The 26,171-nt window shown below is 46.7% G+C and overlaps 1 pseudogene; it reads right to left on the minus strand.

The window, feature by feature from the left end:
* Nucleotides 1-26,171, minus strand: part of LOC143387521 (leucine-rich repeats and immunoglobulin-like domains protein 1) — an 89,226-nt pseudogene that overhangs the window by 61,116 nt on the left and 1,939 nt on the right.

Genomic DNA, 26,171 nt, shown 5'->3' on the forward strand with positions numbered 1-26,171 from the left:
CGGGTGGCATTTTATGGCCTGATAATCCTGCAATGTCTGAACCCAGAGCACTTAAGCACTGAGCCACATCCCCAGCCCTTTTATTTTTTTTTTTATTTAGAGACAGGGTCTCACTGAGTTGCTTAGAGCTGCAATAAGTTGCTGAGGCTGGCTTTGAACTTGCAATCCTTCCGCCTCAGCCTCCTGAGCTGCTGGGATGATAGGCGTGCATCACCAAGCCAGCTTCCCCATAGTATTTTTTTTTAAACAGTTTAACTTGCATCTACCCATAAATGATCATAGCTATTAAAAACGTGAGCATAAAGCAATTACAAGGGTTTGTTACTCTGGAAGTTCTTCCTCATATTCACAAGGGCCCCAGGAAGCCTCAGTACTTACAGTTTCTTAAGATTCCTCATTGTGATAAAGGTGTCCAGCTGCACAGACCTGATGGCATTCTCTCCCAGGTCCCTGAAACACAACACAAGGACTTGTGCCAAGAAACACCAGGTGCCCTTCCAGCCAGCCCTGTGTCTGAGCCAGGAGACTCGGAGGTTTTCCGTGACAGCCTTGGTTTCATGTGACCCAGAGGTGATAACTCCACAGGAGGTGGCTCTCACACGTGTTGATACAGCACATGCGGTGACACGGGGACCCAACCTGTCTGAGGGGCAGCGCAGAGGCGGGTGCAGGCCTGCTCAGCAAGTCAACAGCCACAGGCTCTCCCAGAAGAACCGGGGTTGAACTTGGTGCAAAGATAAAACAGACTCAAGCCCACCCACTCGAAGGAGCTACCCCAGAAGGATGTAAAGTTCTCAGGGCTGGCTGGTCCCCTTACTCCCAGGGCCAGGCAGAGAAGCTCCCAGTGGGGTGGGGTATGTGTCACTCTGATGGCTGGCCTTGTGGGGGTGACAAGGAGACCAGGGCCCAGGGAGGAGAGGGGGAAGCAGTGACACAGGGCACTGGAGGGAGGAAGGTATTGTCCACACACCAGCTGCATTCATGGGGATCACATCGACTGGCCATGTGTTTTGTGATTGCTCTGGCACAGGCAAGATAAGGGCCAGCATTGAAGCAGCTGCTGCTTCTAAACAGTCTGTTTCTCAGTTTACAAAGATGCCATTCAATCCTAGCTGACTTTGCCATGGCCACCCTTGGCAGGCCTGGGGGTCAGGCAAGGTCTGGCAAGATACTCACAGGTGCTCCAGTCCTTCCAGCACCGAGAACGCTCTCTTAGCCACAGACTTGATCTTGTTCCCAAACAGAGTCCTGCAGATTCCAAACATCCAGGAAGAGACAGGGTGGGGGAAAAGGGGGGAGAAAGAACGCACAATCAGCCTGTCTAGTGAGAGGCAGGGGAAGCTGACCTGCACTAAGATCCCAGGGTGGACACACACAGTCCTGCCCCTTCTGAGAGGAAACACTTTTCCCTCTATTAGAATTCAGGAGCAATGACAGGCTGAAGGTGCATGCACTTTAGGGCCTACAAAGGCCCCCTGCAGACTCCATCTCACTTCAGTCAGAATAGCGATCATTAAGAATACAACTAACAATAAGTGTTGGTGAGGATGTGGGAAAAATGCACACTCATACATTCCTGGTGGGACTGCAAATTGGTGCAACCACTCTGGAAAGCAGTCTGGAGATTCCTCAGAAAACTTGGAATGGAACCATCATTTGATCCAGGTATCCCACTCCTTAGTCTATATCCAAAGGACATAAAATCAGCATACTACAGTGACATGGTCACATTAATGTTTATAGCAGCCCCATTCACAATAGCTAAGCTATGGAATCAACCTAGGTGCCCTTCAACAGATGAATGGATAAAGAAAATACAGTGTACATACACACTGGGATATTACTCAGCCTTAAAGAATGAAATTATGGCATTTGCAGTTAAAAGGATAAAACCAGAGACTATTGTGTTAAGTGAAATGAGTTCATCCCAAAAAACAAAGGTCAAATATTCACTCTGATTTGTGAATGCTAGCCCACAACAAGGGCGGTTGGGGGAATAATAGAAATCCATTGCATTAGAAAAAGGGAAATGAGGGGAAGGGAGAGGATGGGAATGGGAAAGACAGTGGAATGAATGGGACAGAACTTTCCTGTGTTCATATATGAACACATGACCAGGGAAACTCCACATCATGTCCAACAACAAGAATGGGAAGTTAGACTCCATGATGATCTGACATATGCATGATATGTCAAAGTACACTCTACTGTCCTACATAACTAATACCCATTGGACACACACTTGTCCCACCTGGCCCTCTGTCTCCAAGGGCCCCTGAAGGGGGTTGGGGGTGAGGCAGGCAATAGCATCACAAGAGACAGGCTGGGTAGTCTCTCAGTGAGGAGAAACAGAGAAGGTAATGAAAACTATGGATCTGAAAGCTGCTGCCCACTTCTGAGAACTGTGTTCCAGGGATAATGGTTCCCAAAAGAGGCAAGAATGGGATAGGAAAATGGGTGGCTTGTCAGGGTGGCTCCACAGCTCTTTGCACCTGAGATGCATCCTGGCATCTCAGCCTGCAGAAGATGCCCTGTGCTGTGGTTTTTGAGCAAGACCTCAGATTTTATATGATGTCAACCCATCAGACATGGGTCCTACCAAGAACCAGGTAAAAAATGTGGAATACAAAGGCCAGTTCTACCTCCCCCCAGAGAAGCCAGTGAGCACCAAGTCCTCCTCAGGGATGCCAAGAAAGGGAAGGTGAGCTCCCCAAAATAAAAAAATGGCAGGGTCAGACCATTGCCAGCTGTCTGAGCTTCAACCTAACTGCAACAGGGCAGGAGCAGCAGGTGTCCTCGAGAGTACAGGCCAAGCCAGGACCCGGAGCTCGGACAGGGAAGGCTGCTCCACCTGCTCCCCAGACACCACCAGCCCACAGGCCAATGTCTGGGGCAGCCATGCCACAGGGCTCCCTGTCCCCCATTTCATCAGAAATAGACTGGGGGCCTCCATGCCAAGGGCCCAGCAGTCACTCCACATTCAGCCTCAGACAAAGTCAGCTCTGTTTTCTGTGTCCTCCGGAGGACAGAGAGCAAACAGGCCACACACCCCTGTGAGTGTCCTCCTCTCTGAGGTAGTGTGTGCATGGACGTGCCAGCAATCTCACCCCAAAAAGCAGTTCTACAGCCTCACAATCAAAACTTCTGTTTTTAAACAAATAAACCAAACACAGAAAACCTGGTGGCTGAGCTTAGGCTCTGTAACCACAGAACTAGCAGCAAATAACGACTCAGGGGGGGCACCAAACTCCAAGCAAGGCTGAGGGCACTGCCAACCTCTCCACTTGCTCAGATCCCCCGCAGGCTGAGGAACCGTGCACCCCAGGTCCTAGTAAAAAGGCATGGCGCTGATAATCTAGACCTGTAAACCAGATCCAGGGAAATGCCAGGCTTTATTTCATCCACTCCATATTAGTCACGTTGACCCCTTTTACAGTGAGGCCAGGCTGTTATTCCTAATGGTGACAATAACAATAAAATGAATTCTCAATTTCGCAGGGCACGTCGTGCTGTGTGTGGACTAAAACAGGCCTTCACCTTCTCCCTGCCGGCGTGTGGGGGCTGGGTGGCACTCCAGCTAGACACTGCAGCGGTTCTAACAAACAGCCACTGGGTGGGCAAAGGGGAACTGGAGCTCTCTGCTGGAGGGATGTTCTTGTCCCACAGTCAGGGATCCCAGGGAAGGGATGGCTGGCCTCTCATGAGTCTCCTGGCCAGTCAGTCATAGGCTCCCAAAGGCTGGATCAGTGCTTGCCTAAGCCACGGTGGCAAGGCACTGGGGGACGGTGCAGTGGCACTCATGTCCCTGGGACTAGCAATGACATGCACAAACCCCTTTCCCCATGAATCCCACTATGAAGGCCCTGCCCACCAGCTAGAGGACCTCCTACCTCATGGGAACCCAGAGGCTCTGCATCTCCCCTGACACCCCCTTTACATGGACCTCTGCTCCCACCCAGCCTCCCAAAGAACGCCCCAGGCACAGGGCAGACCCCTGCATCGCCTATCCTCCCCATGTCACTAACATTGCCAATGAACTGCCTCTCCCGGGGTCCAGAAATTCTCCCTTCTCTCCTCATATACTACCTGTGCAGGTCCCCAGCAGGTGACACCAGAGCCATTTTGGAACAGGATCTCTGGAGTGGGAGAGTATGACAATTCCACAAACCTGGGGGAAAGGAACACTCCAGCAGCACCAGAAAGAGCCAGATTGAAGAACTATCAATGGCTGGGCTTGAGGGACTACCTGAGCTCAAAACCTGGAACAAGGAAGGGCAATGTCCACCTGGTGGTCACAGAGGGCTCTGTTGCTCTTAGTGAGAAAATAACTTCATTTAGGCCTGGCCAGTGGTGAGCTAGGAAGGACCTCAGGAGTAGCTCACCTTCCCATTCAGAGGCAGATCCAGCAAGACCAGCCTCTCAAGGTCTCCAAAGGCAGGTCCAGGCCACCTCTCTGGGACTCCACATGGCTCCTCTGTGCTGGCATGCTCCACATTGACCAGGGGAGCCCCGCAGACTGGGGCCAGCCCATCCAGATGGGGCAATGCAGTGTGGTGGCCACATCTTCCAGCACAACCATGCCACAGAGCTCCCAGTGACACTGGGAGGAAACCCAGCAGAGGAGGGGATCCAAGCAGCACGGTTCCCTCCTTAAGTGGTCACTCAACACCAAGCACAGTGGTCAACCTAGAGCTGCGCACCAAGATCCACTTTTCTCTTTCCCGTCTAATGCATAAACCTTCGCATACCATGACAGCAGACAAAAGAATATCGTGAACCCCAGGTGGCTGCCACACACCCACAGGTGTCATCAGATTGTGCCAATCTCATTATCTCCTCTACCTCTACTCTTTCACCATTTTCTAATCCAGCTGGATTATTTCAAATCCAAATCACAGGAATCAAATTATTTTCTTTTTTTTTTTGGTATCAGGGGATTGAACCCAGGGGCACTTAACCACTCAGCCACATCCCCAGCCCTATTTAATACTTTATTTAGAGACAGGGTCTCAATGAGTTGCTTAGGGACTCGCTAAGTTGCTGAGGCTGGCTTTGAACTCGTGATCCTCCTGCCTCAGCCTCCTGAGCCACTGGGATTATAGGCATGCACCGGCGTGCACCACCACACCAGGGTAGAGCCCACTTTCTGCTGCAGGACTCAGACACAGGACAAGGGATCTGTCCAAGGGGGTTCCAGTGCATGCCAGCGCTTAGAGAGTCAGGTACTCAGAAATACTCACAGCTTGATAAGGCTGTCGAGGCCTGTGAAGGCACCACTGATGTCCTCTAATGTGCCTGAGATCTCATTATGGTCCAGGTCCCTGGGGAGAAGACAGAGCATGAACCTCTCAGTCACAACCCTCAACCTACTTTTTTTCATTAGTTCTACATGACAACAGAATATGGCATCATTTTTAAAGCATGGGATATAGTTTGTTCTAATTCAGTTCCCAGGATTTCCCCCTCCCACTCTCTTCGGGGACAGGAGAACTGCTTTACACTGGGTTTCTACTTCACAGCTCAAGGCACCCAGGTGCACTCTAGGGGGCCCAGTGTCCTGTACAGTCATGAGGAGTCCGGCTCTGTGAAGCAGGCCCCGCTCTGTATAGCCTGCAGCGTGGCTAGGCTCCCACGGCCTTCCAATGCAGATGATGCACACCCCAAACAAGCAGCTTTCCCTGGCTAGGCCTGGGGCTGGGAAACAGTACAGAGCACATTTAGGAAAGCCCAGTTTGTAATCTGCCTGCACAGAGTAGACACCTGGCCGTGGCATGGAGGATCAGTTGACAAGTTCCTTGAGGTTCCTATCTTCTCTAACTCAATCAGAGTCCCTTTTTTTGACCCAACCAAGAATCTGGAACAAGGCACGTAGAAGAAAAAAATTGAGCAGTAAAGAAAGGAACCCTGGCCTTGTGCCCTGCATGCTGGCCGGTGAGTCTTGGGCCCAGAGCCCATCTCCTTACATTGCCTGCAGAGAGCTAGACATTGAGCCAGGGAGGACATCTGGGTGCTGAGTCAGACTTGTGACTCACTCGCCAGGGTGGGAGAGATGGGGCCAACTCTACAGGCCAGGCTCCTCCAGCAGAGCAAATCCCAAGGCCAGTGACTCAGCCTGCTTCCCAGAATCCAAGGGCAGGTCAAAGTGCCCAGGTGGGACATCGCACCTGGCAGCCAGGCCCTATTCTGCACGCACTCTGCCATCTCCAAATTTCCACCAGGCCCTCATGCCTGCCCTTCCCTCTCCTGAGCCCTTGCACAAGGGCCAGGAACAGAAAGGAATGCTCTTGGCTCCCAGGAAGACCTGGAATGGATGGTGCTAGAGGGAAGGGAGCTCTGACTGAAGGTGAACCATTCACTGTGACCTTGCTTGAGCAAAGTCGGCTGCTGGAGGGGCTTCTCCTTCCCACAGTTCCTGCCTATTATCTTCAGACTGAATGAACCCAGGCCTGGGGCGGTGGCTCTGTGTGCCTGTGTGCCCACTCCTGCTGCCAACCTTTTCATCTTCCTCCAGGCTGCTAAGTCTCAATGCCTGTTCTCCTTATCCTGGCCTTGTAGGACTTCAGCTTGAATAGCTTGGCCTGGGGTGCTTTGCTCCCCCAGGCAGTGACTCCACTGCCCCCACTTTAAAACCAGCTCCACCAGGTACAACTGCAGAGGAAATTCCTGTCCCAGTTGCCTGCAGCAAGCCCCTGTCCACCAGGAACTCATGCCTAGCACAGGGGCCTCAAGAGCCCACCATCACTGTCTGCTGAAAATCACACACCCCACTCTGGGGGCTTTCTGCTGATGGTTTGGAAACTGTCTGAGGCCAACAATCCCAGAAAAGCATCTGCGGTGACTTCTGGTGACTTACCTAATGGGACACTTAGAGGGACATGGCATTGTCACCTCCACCTGGTTGAATGACTCCCTAATGAGGACAAGGAAAGATACAGAGTCCCCAACTCCACCTTTTTTGGAAATGAGGCACACTGGACACCAAGTGTAACAAAGGAGTTTTTGAACTAGTTTTTGAACTAGTTTTCTGCGATGGCTTTGAGAAAAGACATAGAGGGTTTAAAAAAATGAAGCTGGGCCCAGTGTTGCATGCCTGTAATCCCCAGGGCTCAGGAGGCTGAGGCAGGAGGATCATGAGTTCAAAGCCAGCCTCAGCAAAAAGCGAGGCACTAAGCAACTCTGTGAGACCCTGTCTCTAAATAAAAGAGAAAATAGGGCTGGGGACATGGCTCAGTGGTCGAGTGCCCCTGAGTTCCATCACTGGTACTGAAAGAAAGAAAAAAAAATGATTGCAGGGACAGTGTGGCAGTGGTTGCCGACCTGGGGACGCTCACTTCAACAGCAGGACCCAGCATCCTGACAGGCACAATGTGCAGCTTCTGCTTCGTGACACCACACTTTAAGGTTGTCATTCCCTCAGGCACCATTTCAGGGGAACAAGACATTCAATATCAGCTATGCACACATAACACATCAGCTTGGGGTCCAATTCCCACCCAAAGCCATTGGGAGTGGAGTTCAGAGAACTCCCAGAGAGGCCTTCGGGGGCCAGCTCTGCCCTCTTCTGCTCTTCTGCCCAGGACCCCATCGCTTGGTCACCCCCACAGTGAATGCCATACAAGATGCGCAGGTTCTTGAGTTCCTTGAAGGCGCCTTCAGTGATGTGGCTGATGGAGTTGTGGCTGAGGCGCAGGATGCTCAAACTGCCCAGCTTGGCCAGGCTCTCCTTGTCCAGCCGCATGAGGTTGTTGAAGTACAGAATCCTGGGGAGGTGGAGGGGCACAGGTCATTATCAGGCTTCACAGACTTGCTTACAACAACCCATGGGGTCTCCGTGGGCAGGCAGTATCTCACAGTGGACATGCAGCTAGGTCATCCACCTGGCCTAACAACAGGGATGGCTGTGCAGGTCCCAGTGTGGTTAAACTGTGGGGATGGCACAAGGTCATGCAATAAAAAACCTCCCTGCTGGTGTCCAGGCTGGTCCTGATTCAGACCTTTCTTGGCAGAGGCCCGACACCCTGGATAGGCCCCTTGTGGGTCAGATGCTGCCACTCCACGCACTGGACAGCAAAGGGCGCCATGCATCCCTGCCTGGGACAACCACTACAGGGCCTCAGCCTCAGGCTGGAGGCTCTGGCCTGAGTGTCACCTACCCTCCCTGTGAGCAGGACAGGACACGCCCCAAATCATCCGTTTAGCCTGCATGTGAGACTCCAACCTTCTTCCCAGACACCCTTGCATTTCTGACACAACCCTGGCGCTGGTCACTTGGCATACGGGTCACCTCTGGTTGAAAAATGGGAAGTTTGGGCTGGGTCAGGAAGAAGAAAAATAGTATCAGTGAAGATTAATGGGTTTTTAAAGGGGGCAGCAGGCAGCCTTCTTTCCCTGCTGGAGAAATAAGTCATGGTGTCTGTCAGTCACAAGACCTGGCAGGAGACCAAAATTATATCCTCACCTGCAATTAAGGAATTTGGCTTAGGGGAGGGGCGGGAAAGCAACCCTCAGCCTGCCTCTGAGGTGACCTGCGAACGGGGCAAGCTTCTAGGACTGGTCAAGGCACGCTGCAGTGACCCCTGGTCCCTCTAAAGGGCACAGCAGACAGCGGTCCACAGCCAGAAAGGGGAGCAGGGAGCTCAAAGCCCCATCAAGGCTCTGGAGCACAGCTTCTCCCAGGAGGTCACACATCCTCTGCTGAGTCACAGGAAGGTGGCTCCTCACCCTAGGAACTAGACAGGCTCAGGACTGTGGGACTCAACCTGCCCTGCTTCCCCAGGGCTCCCGGACTAGGACAACAGAGAACCACGTGTCCCTGGAGTTCCCTCATGCAGTCCTCACCTGAGCAAAGAGTGTGCCATCCGATACCACAAGAGGGAGGAAGCAGCACCCTAAAGCACCAGGAGGGCAAATCTAACACCCCAAGTCCAAGGGCAGTGAGCAGGAGGGAGAAGCAGGCTGTTGCATGGCACATGCTCTGACAACTGACCCATAGAGACTGAAACGCTTGAGGGATGCTTGTGGGCCCGAGATGCAAGGGACACACAACGGGAGGGACCGGCTAAGGACTCGGGCTGCAAGTGCAGCATGAAGTTCCAGGTCCCTGTGAGTGTGCCTGGCACCCATAACGCTTGTTCACATTAAGTGATGATTTTTCTAGGCCAAGCCTATGAAAAGTGGGAAAGGAGAAAACCCTCCCAAACTCTCCTGAAAAATAAGGAAATCCAACCGGACTAAACTAGAGCATTATGAAACTGAAAATTTCCACCTAGTGAGGACCTGTTCCCCCAACACAAGCAGAGATCTAGAAACGGGTGTAGACACGGGAACATGGCCATGTTCTCCGACCTTTGGCTATGCAGCTCTGGCTGTGCATGCAGGTCAGAGAGGGGACGCAGGTTCCCTCTCCAGGTGTCACCACTGTGGCTCTCAGCTTGGGCAACAGTGAGCTCAGGTGCCCTCAGGCCCAGCCTGGGTGTCCTGTCTGGGGATCTTCCAAAGGAATGGAGGGTGGGGGGACATTGTGAGCCTCCATGCACATCCACCTCCTCCACCAGGCACGACAGGTAAAGGGAAGAGCCAGGTCCCTGGGGAAGCTGACTGAGGTGCAAGCGCTGAGGACACACAGATTCTTCCAGTCAGCGGGTCGCCATTGCTCTGTTCATGATCCCAGTGTGGTTCAAACACACTGTTTCTCTCTCTCTCTCTCTCTCTCTCTCTCTCTCATACTGGGGCTCCTACCACTGAGCAACATTGCCAGCTTCTTTCTTTTTTTGAAATAGGTCCCACTAATTTGCTGAGGCTGGCCTCAAACTTGTGATACTCCTGCCTTGGCCTCCCAGGTCACTGGCATTGCAGGTGTGCCACACCATGGCCCAGAGGCCTAAGGTACCATCACTCTGCAAGAAGCTACAGTGAGAAGGGTTCTTTAGGTTGCCCTTCCCAGACAGAGCCCTTGACTTCAGGAGTTTTTCCACACCCAAGAAATCCCTGGGGACAGAGGCTCTTCATGGGGACCGACAGGCTACACCTCTGTTATTTCAAAAATAGGAGGTAGGAAGGGCCTGGAGCTCAAAGACCTGACATTCCTGTTTTGGGCCTGGCTGGCCTGGACATCTATCCTTCTTTCTGCCAGAACAGGGCCACCGGCCTGCCTGCCTCTGAGCTGCCTTTGCCCCCGAGGCCTACACCCCTTCTTAGTCCACTGCTCTCTGGGCTCTGGAGGATCTGCCTCCACAGACCAAAGCCGAGGGCACTTACAACTCACGCAGCTTCTGACCGAAGTTCCAGCCATCGCGGTGGATGCGTGAGATGGAGTTGTGGCCAAGGTGCAGCTGGTGCAGGGCCGTGAGGCGAAAGAGGGAGCCGCTGTTCAATTCCACCAGGCTGTTGTGCTCGAGGTGTCTGCAATGACAGTGCCTGGGGTCAAAGGGGTCCAACCTTTACCCAATACACGGAGTGTGCCTGGTCAGCGCTCCGATCAGACACGGCGGTCACAATAAGGGTGTAAGAGCACAAGGGAAGCATGGAGACCCCCTGGTGTGCGTGCATACACATGGCGGAGAGAAGACAGGCAGACCCCAGTGGAGGGTCTGCAGGCCAAGACATACTCAGAAAGTTCAGAAGGGCAGGGGATGTTAGCCATAAGTCACTTTCAGCTAAGTCAAAGTGAACCAGGCAGATGAGTGGGCAGAGGAGCTCTCAGCAAGAGCAAAGCCAGGAGAGGAACAGAGAGAGAAGGGGAAAAGGGAGACAGCCCTTATCCTCATCCAACTGAAAAAATCCACTGTGCCAGGAGACATGGCATTAGCTCTGGGGTCCAATGACTGTATGATTTTTGTTTTTCTTGTACCCAGTATTGAACCCAGGAGTGCTTAACCACTGAGCCCCAGCCCCAGCCCTACTTATATTTTTTATTTAGAGACAGGGTCTCACTGAGTTGCTTAGGGCTTTGCTAAGTTGCTAAGGCTGGCTTTGAACTCACGATCCTCCTGCCTCAGCCTCCTGAGACGCTGGAATTACAGGTGTGTGCCACTACTCCCAGCTCCATGACTACAAGATTTAAATATTGATTTTGCGATTTTGATGGCTTAATGAGTCTGAACACCTGCGAAATGGAAATATCCAGAAGAATCCACCTCATGGTGCTGTATGGAGAGGGAATAGAGAATGTAGCTCGGGGTTGTGGGCAGTGTGACCATCTGGCTCCCAACAAGCTCATTAAGTATGCACAGTAGGTCCCTGACTTACAGTATTCCAACTTGTGATGTCCACACTCTATGAAGGTGTGAGACTAACACACATTCTGCAGAAACTCCGCTTTGAATTCCGAATCTAGATCTTTCCTAACTGGTACAATCCTTTTTCAATGCTGAGAGTGGCAGAGAGATGGCTCCCCCTCAGCCCTGTGGTACCCAGAGGAAACAACTGACACTCTACCATGTGTTGTGCTGCAAAGCTAGGATGCCCTGGGGACTAGGAATTAAGTGTATTTTCAACTTATGACATCCTCAGCTCACAGTGGGCATCTCAGGATATGACCCCACTGAATGAAGAGCATTCATGTGCCATTCCCTCACTTCTCAGAATCCTCACCAATGACAGCTCTGCCTAGACACCTGGTTTCTCTCATGGAAGTTACCGATGCACATTTTGCTCTTTTTTTGGTACCAGGGATTGAACTCAGGGGTGCTTAACCACTGAGCCATACCCCCACCCTTTTTTATATTTGATTTAGAGACAGGGTCTCGCTGAGTTGCTTAGGATCTTGATAAGTTGCTGAGGCTGGCCTCAAACTTGCAATCCTCCTGCCTCAGCCTCCTGAGCCACTGGGATTACAGGCACACACCACCATGACCGGCCCTAATTTGTATAAATTCGTTCCACATAAAAATGAAATGGTAGAGCCTCACACTGTTTTCTTCTGAAAATTCTCTTAATCCTCAGACCATCATCAACTTAGAACTTCAGATTCTAAATGACAAACTTGAGGAAGGAAGAGTGTTCTGGAATATGCACCACAGAGCTCCAGCCCAGCTGAAGTGGCAAAGGAGGAGAAGCCGCTAGCATCCTGGTTATGCAAAGCAGAGATGCTTCTGCACAGTACACTGTGGGGCCTGGACCTAAGCTTCTGGGCTTGGTTTCAGTTATAAAGACAAGTAGTAAAGGAAAGAAGTGGGTAAAGATACTGGTGAAGATGTGCCAACTTGGAAGTAACCACCTGCAAACCTGAAAACAGGAAAACCAAGAGGAAATGCTGAGACCCAACTGTCTTCTGGGAGAAGAACAGGGATGGGGAGGGAGGGGGAGAGAGGGTACGGATGATGGGTGGGCAGCAGCTGCTTTCCTTTACTATCTGATTCATTCACGCAGAGGCATGACCTCTAATGAAAAATAAACAAATTAAATGTTGAAGGACAGCAGATTACATTCCTCTGCTTTTTTTTTTTTTTGATGTTGCCTTTGTTTCTGGCAGGCCTCAGCTCCACTATTGGACACATCTGGCCGAAGAGAATGTTCCTTTGATAAAAGCTGCACATCTGCACCAAGTGCCTTGATGAGCTCACAAGACATAAATAAATCTCCTGTGATGAACTATATTTTGGGTCCACCTACACATCAAGAAAGACTGTCAATCCCAAAATGGGGAGAGAAGGAGCTTCCTGTGGAGTGTGGGAGTGGAGAGGATGTGGGGAAGGATCTGTTCTGCAGCGAGGAAGTGGGGGTGGGAGGAAGCCCAGGAATGGGGCTCCTTCCTGCAACACCTGACCTGATTCAAAAACCTCCTCCAAGAGATGTTCCTACTCTGCTATGGAAACACGAACAGATATGGTTGAGTCTGCAGAGACACTGAGTTGGGACCACAGGAAGACTCAAAGGACAGGTGGCCTTCTGGGTGTGATGGCACAGGACTGTCATCAAGGCAGCTCAGGAGGCTGAGACAGGAGGATCTCAAGTTCAAAGCCAACCTCAGCAAAAGTGAGGTGCTGAGCAACTCAGTGAGACCCTGTCTCTAAATAAAATACAAAATAGGGCTGGGGATGGGCCCAGGGGTCGAGTGCCTCCCCAAGTTCAATCCTGGTACCAAAACAAAAAAACAGAAAGAAAAAGGAAAGGTGGCCTGCTCTCCACCTAGTGCTCAGCTGAATGGACACACACAGGCTGCCCCACTCCCCACATAGGCAGGGTGCAGAGGCCACGGCCTCACCCTTGGGCTGGAGCCCTGCCAGGGCCCGTCCACATTTACAGCACATGCATATTGGACAGCCCTCAGAAAGCGCCATCCATCAGCTTGCTGATGTTGTTTTTCTGAAGCTTCAGCACCTCCAACTGTCCAGGACCTGGAACGTGAGGCCCTGGATCAACAGAATCTGATTCTGATTGAGGTCCCTGAAGAGAAGAAGCCCACAGGGTCAGATCCTCCCTGTGCACATTCCACACACACACCCACCCACCCACACACACACACACACACACACACCCCTGCCGATTTTCCCAGCCAGCGAGCCAGCGGGTATCTAATGCAAGAACATTTGCAGTCAGGGCATCTGACGGGATCTCCATGTATGGGGCAAGAGCAGCGGGGGACCCCACATGAAGCACACACATTCAGCTGCTAGCTCTAGTACTAGAGAGCCTCGGGGGACTGAAAGGACTCTGGGTGGCCTGGAGGGGCAGGGAAAGACACATGGAGCTAATGGGAAAGCCCTGGTTTCCCCCAACTATTTCTGGAGCATCTCATGACCCAACCTCCTCAGCATCATGGAGACCTTCTCCGCAGACAGCCCAGGATCCACACCCCACTGAGCCTCAACAACTGTTCTCGTCAATTTAAACCAAATGTCCACTACTGGCTTGTTTTCCTGACATTTATTCTTCCAATAATAAAAAGAAGTCAAAAATGAATCAATCAATCAATCAATCAAGAGCCAAGCATGGTAGCACAGGGTTATAATCCCAGTGGCGTGGGAGGATTGTGAGTTCAGAGCCAGCCTCAGCAACTCAGCAAGGCCCTAAGCAACTCAATGAGACTCTGTCTCTAAATAAAATACAAAATATGGCTGGGGAGGTAGCCCAGTGGTTGAGTGCCCCTGAGTTCAATCCCCGGTACCAAAAAAAAAAAAAAAAATAAGCGAGAGACAATCATAAATCAACCACCTTGTAAGATTTACGAGATAAAAATTGCCATCTCCTGCTTACCGCCTTTAGCCATGCTAACTTCCTGCCAAATTCAAGAAATGTGGAGGATGCCATCAAGCCTGAGGTACTTATTTTACGGGTACCTTTAAAACCAACACTAAAACCTCTGAGACAAATAAACAGAATGCATGCAGCCTAAGCACTAGACATGCCAGCTAACCAGCAGGATTCCTCATGTCATCGAGGAGGACACTAGCATGAACCTGCACGTCCATACTCAGTGGACCTCATCCCTGCAAGATGAGGTGGCCCACCGGCCCCAGACCCAGCTCCAATCTGCTTTTACTAGGTGTTGTCATAGGGGCATTAATTACAGTTCATGCAGAACTTTACTGGGGGCAAGGTGGGGGGGTAAGTAGGGGTTGCATTTGGTGCTAGGTCCTTGGGGAAGTTTGGCCCCCATAAAATTGGGCTATAACCTTAATTAAAGTGCTGGTTTCTGTACTCACAGTTGTGTCAGCCTGGGTAACTTGAATGCTTTTATAGGAAGCTGGGTGATCCTGTTTTTGCTCAGGCAAAGAGTTAGCAGTGACCGTGATAGGCCATCAAATGCTCCTGACTCCAGGGTGCCAATGCGATTGCTGGCCAGGTTGCTGGAACGAGTCAGGAGAGAAAATGTCACAGCTATAGGAGGCCTTCCTCGTTCTGTTACAGACACCAGACCCAGCTGGATCCGAGCTGGGAAAACACGCTAAGACACACCCAGAGGGACAGGTTTCCTGAGGAGATGTCTGTTATCACGAGGCTTCAGAGCCTGCCCTGACTCCCAGAAGGGGAAGCACTGCAGGTGGCAAGACTTTCCAAGGTCAACCTCCACTCAGCCCAGAGCACACAGCACCTGTGGCTAGTGGGCCCAAGAGGGCAGGAGTGACCGTCAGACACCTCCACCCCCAGCCCTCCTGCAAACCTGCCAACCTTGGGCCACACCTGGCCCGCCACCCTAGGCTGACAAGAAAAGCCCTACACAAAGCACAAAGTCAGCTCAGAGGCCAGGTCAGATTCCATTCCACGATTTGGGGAAACAGTCTTTAATCCTGAAGTGGGTCTCATTTTTGGATTTACATAATAAGCAGGTATAAGCCAATTCCTTTAAATGATTTTATATACCTGAAAGAAACCCTCTAGTTAAAGAGACTTGAGCCAAGTTCTTTAGAGAGCAAGCCATACCACGTCTGTAATCCCAGTAGCTTGGGAGGCTGAGGCAGGAGGATTGAGAGTTCAAAGCCAGCCTCAGTAAAAGTGAGGCCCTAAGCAACTCAGTGAGACCCTATCTCTAAATAAAATACAAAATAGGGCTGGGGATGGGGCTCAGTGGTTAAGCGTCCCTGGTTCAATACCCGGTACCCCCGCCCCCGCCAAAAAAAGACAAGCAATACTTTTTCAGGGCCATCTCCTTTGACCATGCTGAGCAGACGGACTGCAGTGTATAACACAGACAGGTCTGTCACGCTGTGTGAAAGCATAGCAAGCAGTGGAATAGAAAAGGGAAAAAATAAAGGGAATAAAATAAATCAGTATTCCTATGAGAAGTTACCCCTCAACACCCTTCTTACTGCTTTTCCTAGACAAAATTTTGGTGTTTTTTTTTTAAACAAAACAACAACAACAAAAACCAACAACAACAACAACAAAAACCAGCACCTAAGTGAAAAGGAGAAAGCCCAGAGAATCTTCTACCCTGGGGGGAAGGAACAAGGCTCCTCTGGATTCTTTACCAGGCAGAGCCCCAGCACAGGGCACATGAGGATTCTCTACAAACTGTTTGTTCTTGACATTCCAGATTAGAGAATAACAGCCTCTTGGAAGAAGATAGAGCAGCCACAAGCTGCCACAAGAGAAAGTTCCTCCTGCTTTCTTGCAGGGACAGAAGGTCAGTGCAATTCCATTTCACGGTTGGTGGTTTCTTGGTTCTGAGCAAGGGAGTGTTGGGCGGCAGCTGGACACCTCAGGACAGGCTCCACTTGAGGTTAACAAAGGCCAAGGCCTCCTGTTCCTGATTTCGGCACCTTGATGCAGCCTGAGAATAACTTGGAAAATCTAGGGGCCAAGGTTCATCTTCCCTGAAGAGATGGGTCATGACCACCTCTAAACAGGACTCGCAAATGAGCTCCAAAATGACTCTGAAACAGTGATGACAAAGCGAATGTAAACTCACTCAGATTTGGAAATGTCTCTTTAGATTTTTCCCCAGAGCAACACTTTCCTACCCACAGGCCGCAGGTGCTGCAGGTTTTATCATTTTTACTCCTGTCTACCATCCACATCGCAGGTAAGATGGGGCCCGAACACAGGTAAGAGACACATCAGCACAGTCCTGAGAACCCACAGAACCAGGAGCCGCCTTCCCAGACAGATCCCATGAGCTGTGTGATCACTGTGGGACGCTAGGAAGAAATAGCCTGGAGAGTATGCAAAGCGCTCTCCCTGCAGAGTGGGCCTCTAAGCTCCCCTGAGCCTTCTCTCCAAGCTCTGCTGGGAAGCAGCCCAGTAAATGGGAGTAAAAGCAGGCTTTGTTGTCAGGGCAGACCTCAGAGTCTTGAACTCTTTTGTCTGAGGGGGTGAGCTCCCTGGACAGGCAAGTCCACCTCTCCCTGCCAAAGGTGTCCACCTTGGGTGTAACACAGATGAATACTATGGGACTGGAAATGTTCCATCAGTGGGCATCAGAGGCCAATCCCTCCTGTCTTGTACCATCCCCAGAGCTGAAAAATTGTTATGGTTTGGATGTGAGGTATCCCCCAAAAGCTCACGTGTGAGATAGTGCAAGAAGGTCCAGAGGAGAAATGACTGGGTTGTGAGAGCCTTAACCCAACCAGTGAATGAACCCCCTGATGGGATTAACTGGGTGGTCCTGGAGGCAGTTGGGTGTGGCTGGAGGAGGGGGCATGGGGGCATGGCTTTGGGTCTCTATTTGTCTCTGGAGAGTGGAGACTCTCTCTGCTTCCTGATCACCATGTGAGCTGCTTCCCTCCACCACACTCTTCCTCCATGACCTCCTGCCTCCCCTTGAGCCCTGAGGAATGGAGCCTACTGTCTATGAATGGAGACCTCTGAAACTGTCAGCCCCCAAATAAACTTTTCCTCCTCTACAATTTTCTGGTCGGGTTTTTTTAGTCACACAGTAGTGAAAAAGCTGACCAAAGCAGAAGTGAAATATGCAGACTGTGTACAGACCTGGGCAATGGAGAGGCCTCCAGCTGACCTAGAAGCAGAGGGACAGCCCCAGCCACAGAAGCACTTACAGCTCTCTTATATACAGTCCAGGGGGAAAGCAGGTGCTCCAAATTTCCATGATATTATTCAAACTCAGATCCAACACTTCTAAGGAAAGGTAGGCCTTCAGCTGGCTCCCGTTCACACTGCGGATCCTGTTGTGCTGCCTGAAACACACAAGTGGAGGTTACTCGGGCATTTCTTTTTGCAGAGTAACTACAAGAGCCAGGCATAGTGGTGGACGCCTGTAATCCCAGTGGCTCAGGAGGCTGAGGCAGGAGGAACTTGAGTTCAAGGCCAGCCTCAGCTTATTGAGGCCCTAAACAAATCAGTGAGACCCTGTGTCTAAATCAAATATAAAAATGTATAAGAATTCTCTTTCCTATTTTACTAGTTGTTTCACTCTTTCATAACATGACCCTCTAGTGACATTCAAAATGAGCTTTCCTGTTGTTCTTTCCATCCATGATCAGCTGCTGGCTTCAGAGAGTATGCTGGATTTTCTCATATGGGACAAGCTGTTTAAAAAAGTATGGGAAAGAACAGAAGGGTGATCTCTAAGTACACAATCATGGCGTTACCTGCATCTACCTATATACCCACCATAAAGGATGTACCAGTGCAATTGGGCAGCTCCAAACCAATAACCTTCTGCAATCTTCAGGACCCAGTCCACTGCCATGATTTAAAAGGCTTGTAGGCCCCAGCCTAGGTTTAGTCATATGGCTGTGTGCAGTATTGGGGATTAAACCCAGGGCCTCATGCATGCTAGGAAAGTGCTACACCACTGATCCACATCCTCAGACCTCTCTGGGTCAGTTTAATCCAACTTCACAAATCACTACGTACTTTCACAAATCACTACTGACACCTCCCATGTGCCAGGCCTGGAGACATACAGGAAATTAAACACACACACACAACACACACACACACACACACACACACACACACACACACAGATAAAATCATGGTAATCTGCCGCAGTCTGGCTGCAGCAAAATAACTGGGGGGTGGGGGGCTGGGGATGTGGCTCAAGCGGTAGCGTGCTCACCTGGCATGCGTGCGGCCCGGGTTCCATCCTCAGCACCACATACAAACAAAGATGTTGTATCCTCCGATAACTAAAAAATAAATATTAAAATTCTCTCTCTCTCTCTCTCTCTCTCTCTCTCTCTCTCTCTCTCTCTCCCCTCTCTCTCTCTCTCTCTAAAAAAAAATAACTGGGGGGTGACGAACAACTTGTGTACATTGATACAGCAGGAGTGGGAGCCCTTTATTGTAGGACAGGAGTGGTATTTCTACATTCCACACAGCTTATCTTAATTAGCATAAACTAGATACAGCAGTCAACCAATAAGGAATCTCCACACGTAATGGCTCCCTGGCATTACTTCACAAACCACTCCCTCTGGCAAAATGCCAGACACCATCTTGACTTGTTTACAGACCCTAACAGTAATCTTCATACATTGCTGGTGGGACTGCAAATTGGTGCAACCACTCTGGAAAGCAATATGGAGATTCCTCAGAAAACTTGGAATGAAACCACCATTTGACCCAGTTACCCCACTCTTCAGCATAATACCCAAAGGACCCAAAATCAGCATACTACAATGACACAGTCACATCAATGTTTATAGCAGCTCAATTCACAAAAGCCCAGCTATAGAACCAACCTATAGGCCCTTCAACAGATGAATGGATAAAGATAATGTGTTATATATACACAATGGAATATTACTCAGCCTTAAAGAAGAATGAAATGATGGCATTTGCTGGTAAATGGGGGGAAATGGAGATTATCATCCTAAGTGAATGAAACATGCCAATTCCAAAAAAACAAAGGCTGAATGTTCTTTCTGATATGCAGGTGCTAATTCAAAATGGGGGGTGAGTAGGGAAGAATAGAGGTATATAATAGAGGAAGAATAGAGGCAGAGGGGAGCAAAGGGAAGGGAGGGTGTTTTGGGGGTAGGAAGGATAGTATAAGGAATGGGACATTATTACCCTGTGTGCATATATAATTATATGACTGGTATGATTCCACATCATGTACAACCAGAAGAAGTTATATTCCATTTATGTTGGATGTTTCAAAATGCATTCTACTGTCATGTATAACTAATTAGAATGAATTTTAAAAAATAAAATCCTGGCACTCTGCAAAGGGAGAGAGGAGCTCACTGCAGGGTCTCACTGGAATCAAATCCCCTGCAGCTCTAATGGCGTTGTTCGTCAGTTTTCTCATCTAAATGATGGAGCCGAAACCTGTCATTTCTGGAATACGGGCAACCCAACTTAAAACCATGCTAAAGGGGTAGCGGACATTAAAGAAAGTGCTCCGAGGGTGTCCTGCCCACCTAGGAAGGCACTGTCCACTATGACTTATTTGCATCTTTAACCCCCGAGGCCTCTGGCAAACCCCAAATCTAACCAAGGGACCAGCAGTCATTAATCAGGACAAAAGTAACTAATGCTGAGTGAGGTGGGGCCATGGGCCTGTTGCGAACATGGCTGTGCCTCACAGATTCAAACTGGGACAGGAGATGCATGAGAATCTGCTTGGTTTCCAGGTGCAGTGTGCCTGTCATCCCAGTGGCTCTGAAGGCTGAGGCAGGAGGATCACAGGGTCAAAGCCAGCCTCAGCAACTTAGTGAGGCCCTGAGCAACTCAGTGAGACTCTGTCTCTAAATAAAATATGACATAGGGCTTGGGATGGGGCTCAGTGGTTGAGTGGCCCTGAGTTCAATCTCTGGTACCCACCCTCCTCTCCCCACCTTAAAAAAGAATCTGCAGGGTGGCAGTGCTGTCCTCAGGGTTCCAGGCTCACACTTCTGCCAGGTTGAGAAAAGAGGGGCAGCTGTCCAGCCGATCGGACTCAGGAAGCCAGCTGTCCTTTACCAAGTGGCATCTCCTTTATACCAACCCTTGAACATTGGTTCCAACAAGGCAGGAATGAGGACCTCTCTCCCAGAAGTTTGGGGGCCTCCCTTGGCTCATTTTGTTGTTGGTGGTGTTGGTTTTTCTTTTCACAAGTCTCCCAGGCCCTAAATTCAAAACTAGATTTACAAGGGCCCAACTCTGCTGACAGGGGGAGCCTCCTTCCAATGAAAGGACCCTTCCCCCCACCTCCTCCTCACCCCCCCTCAACAAGCTACTTCCTTTGAGGTCTGTATTCAGTTCTTTAATAAACATAGCCTCTTACAGTTTTCAGACTCCCAAAGCAAAAGAACAGAAAACCTTTTAGATAGAAACAAATGTCAGTTTGACTTGCTTCATCTTAAACACTTAGCAAAGACAGTCAAAGCCAAAACACAGCTATTCCTGGGCATTTTAAATAAAATAATAGTTAAATGTAACTTCCATAAATAAGTAAACTGGAGGCTTCAAAAGAGATTCTCAGACAGGAATGCCTGATAACTATCAAAAGGAACTGCCAGAGCAGTTTTTAGTTCAAGGCCTTTATTTCTAACCTATGCAGGTAGGCTTAATGTTTGCTAGTATGGTTATCCAGCCCTAAGTAACAGAATTAAATATTTCTCTATTAGACACATAGGTCATACTAGTAAAAGGATTTTGCAAGCTCAGATGACATTAAGTTATTAAATTGTATCTTAAGGAAAAGGACATCTGTAACCCTAAAAGTTAAATGTTGTGTTTACATCCCTGACAATTCTGGCAATGTGACAAATGCCCTTAAAGATTTACATGCTCAGACAGAAGCCATGTCCTCAGCAAATTTGTCATGAAAACAATATCTTAGCTCCTGGTTCTTGGTACTTCCTGGTGAAAAACATTGTTAGTCTTTGTCTTTGCCATCATACTCATTGGCATATTCCTGTGCTATGGGATTTATTGCTGCATCAATCTGGTTCCAGTACTAATTAATTCTTGTTTCCTCTTATAGACCACCCATCACTCAAATGGCCTTGCAGTCTATTACTTCTCAATCAAACTTCTATCATGGACCACTCGATAGACCCGATTTTTAAAGGGGGACTCCAAACTGCTTGACCCACACCATCCCTTTTCAGCCTGAAGAAGCCAGAAAGATCTTCTTTGCCCCCCTTCCTTACAGCAGTAAGGAGTTCCCAAATTAGAGGGGGGAATGAAGCCAGATTTAAAATTAGGTAGTCAGTGTAGTTAGATAAATCGGGTCTAATATCGAGTGAAATCTAAAATGGAGGCCATGCTGGGAATGACTCAGGGAAAACACAGGACAACTCATGGAATGTTAATGAAGTCCCAAAAAGGCCCTAGGCCAAAGTCCACCTCAAAGAAATGTTAATGGAGCTCAGGAAACAGCCCCCAACAGATTTGGAGATAGCCCATCCTAAAAGGGGAAACAACCACACTTCCACGGATTTCACCTCTTGGGTCCCCTTCTTCCTCTTGGAGAAGTCTTTTCTGCTGTCCTTTAATAAACTTTTAATTTCTATTCTGAAAAAAAAAAAGACTGCAGGCCAAACCCCCAGTGAAAGACTCTGATGGTCATTAGGATTCACAATTATAGGGACTTGTGTCACTTTTACTTTTAATATCTGCTCAATTTCCCACAAAAGATGTTTTACTCCTCAGATCAACTAAAACTCATTCATCTCAGAAGCTGGGCAAAGATAGATTTTTACCTTATCCTTTAATTTTTTTTTTTAAACACTCCCTTAGCCAGCAAGAGTGAGGGCATGCTGCTAAATGGTCTCACCTACTATTATCATACTGTATCCACTTTAGGGATCCAATTTATGTGGTTAACAAAACTTTCAACAAATTCATTTCATCCTCACAACAATTATACAATGGGGAGATCAACTTAATCTTCATTTTACAACTTGGGAAACTGAAGAACAAAAATATCCCATAACTTATATAAAGTGGCATGCCAATAGTGGCACAGAATGGATCTGAACAGTCTTGCTTCAGTAGCAGGATTTTTCCAACCTCAATAGACACACAATTCAGTTAGCAATTTTATTAAATTCAGATTCAGACTCAGTACTTCTGCTTAGGGGAAAACAACATTCTGAGTTTTTACAATCACACCTGTGATACAGATGTTGCTAGTCTGAAGATCACCCTTTAATTAGCAAAGTTCTAATCTACACTGGACAATAGTGAGAGATATGGCAACCATTAGAAACACAGTTTATCCTCAGAAAATTACTCTTATGTGCAAATTGCAAACTTCTGATTTAGAACTTAGGCTACTTCTTTTTCTTTCTTTTAAAAGGGGAAGTTAACAAAATTTGCAAGTATTATAGTATTTACAAGTATTATAGTAGCTGATTTCAGGTTTTGATAGTAAACATATAATTAACATAAACTTGAAACTGTAATATCTACCCCCCATAAGGCCTTCGCCTCATCCAAAAATGATTTACAGATTTACAATTACTCTTGAATATAATCTTTAACATAGATTCAGTCCAAACCCATTAATGTTTATGAGTACATATTTGTACCCTCTATAGAGGAAAAGAAATTCAAGATTAACTTAGAAATCCAGCACCTTTCTAAACTTTTGCTGTTTACACAAGTGCTGACCGTAAGTGAAGGAAGCACATCCTTTGATAAATAGAATGTAAATGTCAACACATTACTAAACAACTCTCGTCCATAACTTTCTGTAAAACAAAGGGATATTCATAATAATTTCCCTTCACGCTTACTGGTGAATTGATTTTTATACCCTAATCTAAAATATAGAATGTAAAAAGTATAAACATAAATCAAAAAACATATATTATTTCCCTGTGTTTAAAATGCATTGGCCCACAGGTCTTCAATACTTAAAACCTAAAATACCATCAAATCATTAGAAATTAATTGTTTATCAACCTTTTTTACTAAAAGAAAAAGAAGTATTCCTATTGACATATAATCAAACACTTTTAAAGTCATGCATTTAATTTGACAATGATATCTACCCAAAGGCCATCCTGGATGTATATATTAGACCTAATTATGTAACTATAGAATAACTTATTAATTAAAACAAAAGATGGGATTTAAGTCAAATCTCCCTAGTACAAGTAATTCTGGTTTTCCTATTTCTCATTCAACATTTTCCTGAATGTACCCAGATACACTTAACATTTCTTCCCTGAGGGATAATTAACACTGTCACATACTTTGACAAGTTTATACACACACACACACACACACACACACACACACACACACCTTACCAAAAGCCATAATTAAATAATCACACCTGGAAGTAGCAAGCATAAGGTTTCAAAGGTCTCATGCAATATTAACTCACAAATTCTAAGTGTACTTATGATTGTGGAATCCCATTTTTAATTACAACATAAATTAACAAATCTAAATAACACAACTACCATAAAGCTAAAATTCTCATTTATGCAGCTATGAGTTAAAAGAATTATAATACCAAAATCTATTGCATTTTCTGGCATGAAAGCAAAAACACAATACAAATTTAGGCTTTTCTGTCAAAATTACAAGAACTAACCTTCTACCCAGAAGAATCCAAAAAAAGCATCTGCATTATTTTACAAATGAGGTATATGGAAAAAAGTCTCTCCTCAAAGTAGTAAGAAACAACTTCTAATTTCCTAAGAAACTTGTATTTTACATTTTTTTCCTGAATCACTTACACAGCCACAAAGAAACTCAGATATTAAAGAACTAGAGAAGTTAAAAGATGTCCTTTTCAATAGCCAACAGTGACCAAAGACTGTGACAAAAGAAAATAGATATAAGTATTCCATGTTACTGTGCACAAGCAAGCCCAAAGTTTTACTGCTTCACTAGTTAAATCACTAAATGTTAAGCATTATTTCATGAACTTAAATGAAATCTGGTATATAAAGAGAAAAAATATGCAATAAGTGAAACTTACTATTTCACAGAAAGATTTTACTCCATCTAAAATAATCCTGTGACCTTGTGGAAACAGTCCTGGGCTAAACACTTAATGTACATTCCTTTACCAAATGTGCCAGTAAATTACTGCTCTGAAAGCATTCAATATGTCTACTATGTTCTTTAGATGTATATTCATACACTGGTTTAAGCCATTTGCAGAAAATCAACAGAAACCCTTAAAAATGTTTGACCTGACATGCAACTTTAAGACATGTGAGTTTTAAATTGACAGATCTTTACATCCTTCGTAATGGAAATTATCAGAATATACTCTGAAAGTTAAGTGATTCTTCCACAGAGCAAATTTAACTTGACCTCCTAAATGGTACAGATTTGACACACCATTTAGAAGGCTAAAAGAAATACTGATTTACTTCTTCTCTAAAGCAATACTGTTCAACAAAATTATAATGCAAGTTACACATGTAATTTTGAGTTTTCTAATAACTATGCTAAAATGATAAAAATACAATTTTTAAAACATTTACTAAACATGCCAAATATTATTTCAACATGTAATAAAGATCTTTAAAATATTTATTCTTTTACAAATTGTACTAAGTTTTCAAAATCCAGTATGCATTTTACACTTACAGCATATCACATTTTCAACTAACCACAACATCCTGGTCCATAGTCAGAATGTGGCTAGTGGCTACACTATTGAGCAGTATACTTTTTAAGTAATATTTTGAGATCTGACATACTACTCTGTTTATAATTAGTTCACATTCATGTCTCCTTTTTATACTGAAATGGCTGCGACTACAAATATAAGCAAAACTGTTAATTCACTAGATAAAACAGGATCAGATCCCCCTTATCTGGGGATCTGGTTAACACACACAAAGTAGTAAATGGATTATTCCTTATTATGTCTCAGGTAGACTTCAGAGATGGTGCTGATCAACAAGAGCAAACACAATTTGCAGCCAAAACACAGGTTAAACACCAAAACATTTTTATATCAAATCATAACACTGCCTTAATTATAGCATCCCTTCCCCTCTCATTCTTGAGCACATACTTCTATGCAATTTATTTATAATATTGCTCTCTAAATTTGATAAATTTTGTCAACCATAGTCACCATTCAAAAAAAAAAGAAAAAGAACACTATATAAGACACAAATGAAAAAAAATCAAACAGCTACTTTTAATACAATTTGTCAACCAATCTTAAATTCTGAGTTCCACTGAATTTGATTCTTCTCACAATTCCAATTAATTTACTGCTAAGAAATTTCCCAAGTCATTAGGATATTTGCTTAAAATTTAAACAATTCCAACAATGTGCTTTCTAGAAAATAACAACTACAACCATAGCTTAGCACATAAAATTTGTCCTTTGGCAAGTTATTGAATAAATCCAACAGATACAGCTATATTCCTGTTTAATGATTTTACATTTTGTAACACCATATTCAACAATTTCTAAATTTGGAAAATCAATTCAGATTGCACACAAGCACTAACTTTAAAACTTAAAACCTTACAGGTTTCTACAAAATACTTGTGAATAAATATATTCCACAGAAAAACAACAGAAAAATCAACACCACTCAAACAAATCTCAGCAAGAAGCACAAGATCACTATATTCATAAGTACAGAATATATGATACATGCTAAGAGTATTTTTCTCCTAATTTAATTTAATTCTCCTAGGCAATTTTTGTTTAAAGCACTTGCAAAGCTTTAAGGAAGCAAACATAGCTAGCTAGCCTCTTCTGCTGCACATACATACAAGGATAATACATTCATCTCTTGATATTATTCCACAATTTAGAAATCAAAACAACAAAATTTGTTTCTTACCTGCAGTTAGGAGACGATTAAGGGTTATTTCAGCTAGATCCTTCTGAATTC

The sequence above is a fragment of the Callospermophilus lateralis genome, unplaced genomic scaffold, assembly GCF_048772815.1.
Source record: "Callospermophilus lateralis isolate mCalLat2 unplaced genomic scaffold, mCalLat2.hap1 Scaffold_858, whole genome shotgun sequence".
NCBI lineage: Eukaryota > Metazoa > Chordata > Mammalia > Rodentia > Sciuridae > Callospermophilus > Callospermophilus lateralis.